Here is an 8,239-nt window from a genome sequence, read left to right as displayed (position 1 = left end):
GCTCAACTCTGAATAGAAAACGCACGCGTACGCACAAAATCTCCAGCGCCGAATCACTTTATTTCACTTGTTTTCAATTTTTACTAAACCTCCCAAGTTTCCACCCACCCGGTGTCCTCTCCCCACTGCTCGTCCCTTCAAACAAAACAATTTTTACGCTTCTTGCGCTGTTTTATGTGCACTCTCTCCCAGTTCTTTTTATGCCACTTGCCGTCGACTCTCATAGTTCTGCACGGAGCTGGCCTCGTGTTGAGTATTTTCTAATATGAGAAGTTTGTCAGACGTGGCAAGATGATGCTGCTACACACAGAACGATGCATGCACAAGTTGATAAAATACATTTTAATTAACAACTTTAATAAGAGCGGAATGGAAATTTAAAATCATATATTTATTAATTATAAATATTTAAAATTGTATTTTATTTGAATCAAACTTTAAAATTATTTTAATTAGTATTTTATTTAATTGAAAATTGAAAATGATTTATGTTTGAATTGCATGTATTCTTGTATTATAATTTATATATATTTAATATTTGCATATATTTTTATATTAGCTATATTTATATTTTGATTAATAGTTAATATTTTTCATCTTACTTCTTTTTTCTTTTCCTTGTTGTCATAATTTATTTGTTATGTCATGGTTAAATATATATTTTAAAATTTAAATTAATGTTTTATTTGATTTTGCATAGAAATTTTAATGTAATAACATAACAACATGATTTGTATTCCTATTTAATACATTTTTGTATTTCAAAAAATACTTCGGAAGTTTACTTTGTTAAATGATTTTATTGTTGCTTTATATTTCTAATTAAATAAATCTTTTATTTAAAATTTTCAATTATATTAAACAGAGAGTATAAGCATATAATATTATTAATTCAATAAAAAATTAAATATAATAAATTATAATAAATTTTATTAAATTTATATATATTTTAAAATATCTTATTGATATTTGATATATGAATAAAGTTAATGTTTCTTTAATATCGATATATATATCAATCAATCACTTAATTAGAGCTTCATATAATATTTCGAATATTTCGTGCCTCGTCCCTTTGTCGTGTCACGCTAAGCAAACTCATCACGCTCGCACCACTATCTAGTTCAGACGCCCTTGCAGCTGTCTGTTTCTTTGTATCAGTTTTCATGTTGTTCCGTACTCAATAACCACGCATGCTGCCACAGAAACCAACGAATAATTAAGTCATAAAAGGTTTGGGGTAACCCTCACTGCCACAAGCCCCCTCAGACCCCCCTGCCGTTTTTTGTTGGTATTTTTCGGCTGCCGCCGCACAGCTTTGACAATTAACCAAACTATAAAATGTTTTAGTTTGAACACCTGAAAATGTGGAAGCAGCCGCAGTCGCCGCCGGCGCCGCTTATAGAAAAAGCTTACCCAAAGGACGAGCACACGCCTATACTCACCCACACACACACACACAGTCGCCAGCTCGCACACATATGTGCACACGCACATTTAAGCCAATTAGCATTTATGTGCGACGGCGACGGCGACGTCGACGACGTTCGCATTGGCAGCACCAAAGCGCGTTACATTTTCATCAAACGCACGACACTTTGTTTTAATTTGAGCAACCGCACGCACACACATAAACACACGCACACACATACGGCTAGCATGCATGAACTAGCACATACACACACCCACACACACACACACACACACATCTAGTGACAGTTGTGTTTTGGTTTCGTCACGGACTCAGGCCTAGGCTCTGGGGCTTGGGGTTTGGCTGGCATTTACAGATTTTTGTTTGTTTGACGCACTCTGCTCCGCACAGCTCCCAGGGGCCCTTGAACGGGATATTACATTGTTTTGGGCAATTCACTTTTACTGTGATTAATTTAAATGTGCCTCACACACACACACACACCCCGTACAGACGCCCGCAGCTATTCGCTGCCCGCTGCCAAGAGACCCGCACGCAGCGATCCGCAGCCGTGACGACTTTTTATTTATTTTTTCAAGCCGAGTTCATGTGCATGTGTGTGTGTGTGGGTGTGTATTTGTGCGTACATCACGTGTGTGGCTTTCATAAATATCCTTCAAACCCACAGCCGCCATTTTAAATCGAATTGCTCATGACACTGATGAATATAATTAGCACTCGAAAAAGACAACGCCCACAGTTGTCGTGCTAATGAGATATATTTGTGTGCCCCAGACTGTGCCGCGTCCTCAATTGATATAATGGAATTGATTTAAGCATAATGTGATTGCATTATATCAACTTATTAATTACACATCCGTTTATTTCTCCTTGAAACTTTCATATGAAAGATACTTTCGGAATGGCAAATGAGATTCATATTTATGTCAGCTGAAAACTTCATGGCTACAAAGTTGGCTTTTATAGCAGCCCCAATTGCAGGTAAGATATTGGTAAGTTCGTAAATCAAATGGGTTCTTCTTACAAGTAGTTTCTATGCCAGATGTAATTCTCAAGCTGCTCGACATTTTGGTTTGTCTTTTCTCTCGGATATTGTTTAAGAATATATATGCTTAATAATATTTGCTGAAGTCCCTTAACATTTGTTGCACAGTCGCTTTGCAAGCTTATATTGAAAGCAGCTTTTTAGCTTTAAGTTTAACACTTTGCAAATCCCTAAATGTATTTCATATATAAAGAGCGTGAGCGAGTGAAAGGGAAAGAGCAAGGGAGACCCAGTTTAAGTCTGGAGTACATCCAAAGCAGCTTTTCAGCTACAAATTTAAAATTTTAGCAAATCCTTAAAGCTGTGCAGCAGAGACAGAAAGAGATTTGGAGAGAGAAAGTGGCAGTTAGACAACGACAACTAGACCAACTCGGCTTGCAATACAATAATAAATGTTGCAAGTTTTAAATTTGTTGCAGCGGCTGAGCGAGAGGAGGCAGATATCGGATAGATTCAAAAAAGACTCTGCTCTCTAGCTGGTAATTAATGAAATGCATCTGGGCCCTGCGACGCGTTCATTTCTCACCTGATGTGTAAATCAATCCTATTTCGGCTACGGCTTACATCTATACCTAAACCGAGATAACGATACAGTCCCCTGTGTGTGCGTGCGTCGGGCAAGTGTGCGTGTGACAATGCGCAACATATACATGATCATGCATCATAATCCTATACGCAAGCACACGAAAACTTAGAGCACACACACACGCAGCCAGGCATACGTACACACACGCACACACAGAGAGAGATTCACATCAGTTGCTTTGTAATTAATTACTTCACACATTGACGCCGGCCGTACACCCACACACACACACACACACTCGAATGTAAACTTTAGTCGAAGCACTTGTTGTTTGTTGTTGTTGCTGCTGCTGTTGCTGCTGCCACACGCTAACTAATATTGTTAGCAGCATTTTGGACGGGTTTGCTGCATGTTTGGTTAGCTGAGCAGCTCAGCCCCGCTGCTCCGCTGCTGCCACATAACGGTATCGTAAATTATGTGCCATTTATGCGGCATTGGATAGAAATGGAAATTTGTCCCATTTGTTGCGTCGAGACACTTGAGTATTCATATGGGTGTACCATACTCCCACCCCCAACTCAAGCATGTTGCTTGGCATTGATTTATGGGCACGACTACATTTCGGCTAAATATTAAATGAAACGTTAAAGCCAAAGCGACACGACTAGATGAGCTTTAATTTAAATTATAATTATAGTAATTGTTTGCCACAGATAGCAAATGCTGAGGCAAATGGTGCGAGGCGGATGGATGCTTGCAGTGCGTTGAACTCAGCTAAGACCCTTAGCTTGGCTTGGCTTGGCTTGGCAAGCCCTTAGCTAAGTCAAATAATGACGCCTACAATTAGACGTACAAAACTTTGACTAACAAGTCAGTCAGTTCGTTGCTGCTGCTGCTGCTGCAATTATGCTGCAAGCAAATTAAGTTAGCGCCTCAAGACCCAACCACCCCCTCAAAGGATTAGCTTGCATAAAACGAGTGCAAGAAAATTATATAAAAATTGTTCTTACAACTGCAAGACGAGCTGCTTGTTTGCGCTGCAGCACACTGTTATTTTTAATGAGCCGCCCCGCCCGCCCCGCCCCTGGTGCTTATGCAGGTGAAAAGAGAGCCTGATTAGGAGCCAGGTAATATTAAGAAAGCGTATTTAAAACTTGTCTAGCTGCCTGTTAAATTATGGCCCGACTTAAATTCCCTTTTAAATGTGGCCAGCTCCCGCCTGTTCGCATTTTACGCACATGAGCCGCAGTTTTGGTGTTTGGCTCTGGCCAAAAACTGTGCAATTTGTAATTAAACTTTCATGCGGTCTGCAGCGCAGTTGAAAAAGTTGCACTTTTGATTATCCTGCTAACCAATAAGCGCAATCAACAACAGCAACAACAATAGCAACTGCAATTAACTGGCGCATAATTTCATATGCTCTGAATCGCTGGCCGAGTCTGTTGGCTGACCAGCAAACAAATTGTTGGCTTAAATTCAAAAGCTGCAACAATTTATGTGCCACGAGCAACAATGGCAGCAACAACATTAAAAAATAAGTTAAATAAACAACAAACAACTTTAACAGCAACAGCAAGTCAAAGTGCACCACAGAGCGCAGTGCACGACTACTAAATACCCTGCATAATGAGCCTTGGCTTTGCTTTCTTTGATGCTCGCTTAATGAGACAAGATATTGATTGAAGATAATGAGAATATATAATTAAAATAAGCTTTATTTATTAAAGGAATGCAGAGATATCTATTTCGAGTTGGTTTCGCATTTTAATTTGATTGTCAAGATTGTTATCTTTCATAGTTCCGTAGAGCAACAGATGAAATCTCATCCGATGCTGCCTTCTGCCTCTCACTTCACAACTATCACAACTATCAAGCCATATTCATTTACACTGCTACACAGGGTATAGCAAGCAACAAATGCATGCAACGCATATGAGTCAACTACGATTTTGGCAGTTAGTCGCATTTGCCACTTGCCCCGGTGGCAGGCAACACCATTCACTGTGGCTACCACATTGCAACCAAAACTGCTCACATTTTGTTGTTCGTCTGCGCTTTTTTTTATTTTTGTTATTTTTTACTGGCATTTTTTAGCAAAAATTGTTGGCAAACTTTATTCGCGCATATTTTCCGCAAATAGCTAACTAATATTCGAGATGAGTTGCATTAGGAATGCGCCAATAGCAGCCATGTCAAGTGCAAATGGTCAGGGCAAGGCTAAAGAATTGTTCAGCAATAACGTCAGATATGAAAGTTTCAATTTAGCTGGAAATTTGATTTAGCTAACACGATTAATGCTTTACATTGTTCTTTTTTCTCGGAAAAAGGATTTAGTGAAGATAAAAAGATGAGCACGAATTCTGTTCTGATAATGGCCTGAACAGCATGTTATTAGTAGTTGGAATTCAAAATGGATTATGTATAAATTAGCCTCCTCAGTTCAGCTGGCAGTATTCGAAGCTATTCCGGCAATTACGTCTAGAATGTTGGCGACTTGTCTGGTTCTTCTTGAAAACTGGTTGCTACGACAATTTAATCAGTGATTACATTCGTCTGGATGTTGGCTTAAGTTCCAAAAGCTTTTCCTGTTCCCTGATGACAACCGACTTTATGACATGAATTTCGCGGAATTTGCTTGACGACTCATAATCAAATGGAAAACCTTATTGATTGAACAGCTGAATGTTATCCATAACAGAAGCAGCTACTGCTTAGCTTGAAGCCTCTTGAATGGAGGCAGATCAAAATTATGCTGAGACTGAAACTGACTGACTCAACTAAAATTAATGGGTTACTTTACTTTGAGAACCAAACTTAGTCTGAGAAAGTGATTAAGAAAATAATGAAGAATTTTGAATTTGCAAAATTTGTTTGATGAAATGACCAAGCGACTTTGCATACGTGTAGTCCGCTACAATTTACATACAACTGAGTTCATTTAAAACCTTTAAGAGTTATCGATACATGTTCAGCTTCAGTATTTTAAATATACTTAATAAGTAATAAGCTCGAGCTACGAGCGCCGGCTTAGCATCATCGGGTCGATGCGCTGTGAGAGCGAAAGCAGCATGTGAGGAATAGAGAGATGAAGGCGAGATTGAAGAAAATATCTTTAAATATCTCAATCTATAGAGCTGCCATTCTTAAGTTACAATGCTAAGCTTAGCGCCGGCTGCTAGACCCAACATTTAATGCTGAGAAGACAACCCCAAAGACTCAAAAAGTATAGCATACTTTTCTGCGCTATATTTCTGAAAGTTGTGCTTTCAGCTTTTTCTTAATTATTCGAATGTAAAAACTGCTAGAGGATAAACGGTATTCTAAATATTTTTTATTTAATTTATTTTTAGCATTATTTATTTATTCGTTGAATGTTGGTAGCTGTGGCTAGCAGGTACATCTTACAGTTTTTTTTCTTCTTAACTATTCTATTTCGTATTTTTCGGAGTTAAAGAGCTAGTAGTAGTAATCTGTTCAGCCTTCGGCTACAATAGCTTGTTCATAGTTGAGATGTGTGCTGGCTTGGATGCGCTGTCAGTGTATCTGGAACTGTGTCGTCCCATCAGTTCTGCGCCAGATTCTTATGAAAAACGGAGTTCCAGTCGGCTCTTGTTTTGCATAATTTGAATTTTGTTTTTGTGAGACCGCATCACAGAGGTATTCCATATAGGATGCTTGGAACGTCTATTGCCTTGTGAATGATGGTATTGCTCTTTAAAGATAGTAAGCTCCTAGCATGAGAAATGCTATGAATACCTACAGCATATACTTGCAAGTTTCTATATTTCTTTTGATTGAGCTTATAATTTAATTTTGTATACTTTAACAGTTGGCTGCAGTTGAGCTGAAGCAAGTTGGCGCGATCTCAGCGGCACATTCTTTAAATGCAAGCATTAATTTTGGCGCGCTACGCAACTTGGCTGTGTGGCGCCCCAGCTGTCTTCAAATGTGCCACTAAAAATATTTTCACACAAAAATTGCCCAGACTGCGAGTAGCAGCAGCAGCAGCAGTAACTGTGAAAGCACAACAAAATAAATACAACAACAAAAAAAAAACAAGAAATATATATAAAGAGAAAATATCATGTAATTTTACATTCAAGTGAGCGGAAAATATAAATAAGCAGCAGGTGCTCATTTCCTGTTCCGCAGCAAACATGGTACAGCAGCACAAGTACACTGACACACACACGCATAAACACACACACACACAGTCATTCGCAGTCTCGCATGCATACACAAGCACATACTTACGCAGCTGGCCAGGCATATCCTGGCATTTGTAGCAAAGACAGACGAACTGAAGTGCGAGAGATGCTCAGCCAACGAGATGCATCCATTTGAACTATGGCCAACACACTACACCAGCTGCTACTGCTTATGCCTCTGCTTCTGTATGTGCGAAATTTTATTTATATAACTGTCGCTGACATCGCCGTCATGACGTGGGCGCCATACACACGCCCACCTCATAATGAGCACAGAAAAAAAACTATGAAGGAAAAAAAACATAGCCAAACAACTTCACTGCGAACAAAGGCAATTACTTGCCCTTGGCGCTAATAACTTTTGCAGGTGTCAAATGTGTGTGTACATGCATATTACATAAATGGCGCCAAACTCTTCGCGCGCGCGTGTGTGTGGGTGTGTGTGTGGTTGTATGTGTGTACAGCTCTATAATTAACAAATGATTAATTATGCATGACTTTGGCGGGCGCGCTGCCTCGTTATCAGCTGGCATACGTGATGTCCCTGCCACTGCCACTGCCCCTGCCACTGCCCCTGCCCCTCCTGCCGTCATCAACTCCAGTAGTGGGCGTGACTGCGTGTGCCTGCTGGCTTGCCCTTTGTAGTTGGAGCCAAATTTTGCTGCCCCTTATTGCCTTTGATTCATTAACATTTGCTCCACTGGAAAGGAGCTGCTGACCATACGAGAGCATCTAAATGGGGCGTGGGGAGTGCAATGCTAAGGTCTGCTGTGCCTTGTTTAGCATTTAACTGTCAGTTTATTTGCATAGAACATGAGAGTCGACAACATTGTTTGCATACAATTACAGCGAGCAGGTCCTTAGCATAAGGGACGAACGGAAATGGACGAATGCCCGACAACAAGTCCGTTGCCCGCTAAAAATAGTCCGAAAGAATCATTGAATAAGTAATGAAGTGTGTTCAATAGCGCTGACTAACTGATAAATCATCAATTTATTTATGATCAAAACAGCGTCAAGTGACAATT

Source organism: Drosophila hydei, unplaced genomic scaffold (genome assembly GCF_003285905.1).
Source record: "Drosophila hydei strain 15085-1641.00,03,60 unplaced genomic scaffold, DhydRS2 tig00008119-arrow-pilon, whole genome shotgun sequence".
NCBI lineage: Eukaryota > Metazoa > Arthropoda > Insecta > Diptera > Drosophilidae > Drosophila > Drosophila hydei.
This window is presented reverse-complemented; position numbering follows the sequence as displayed.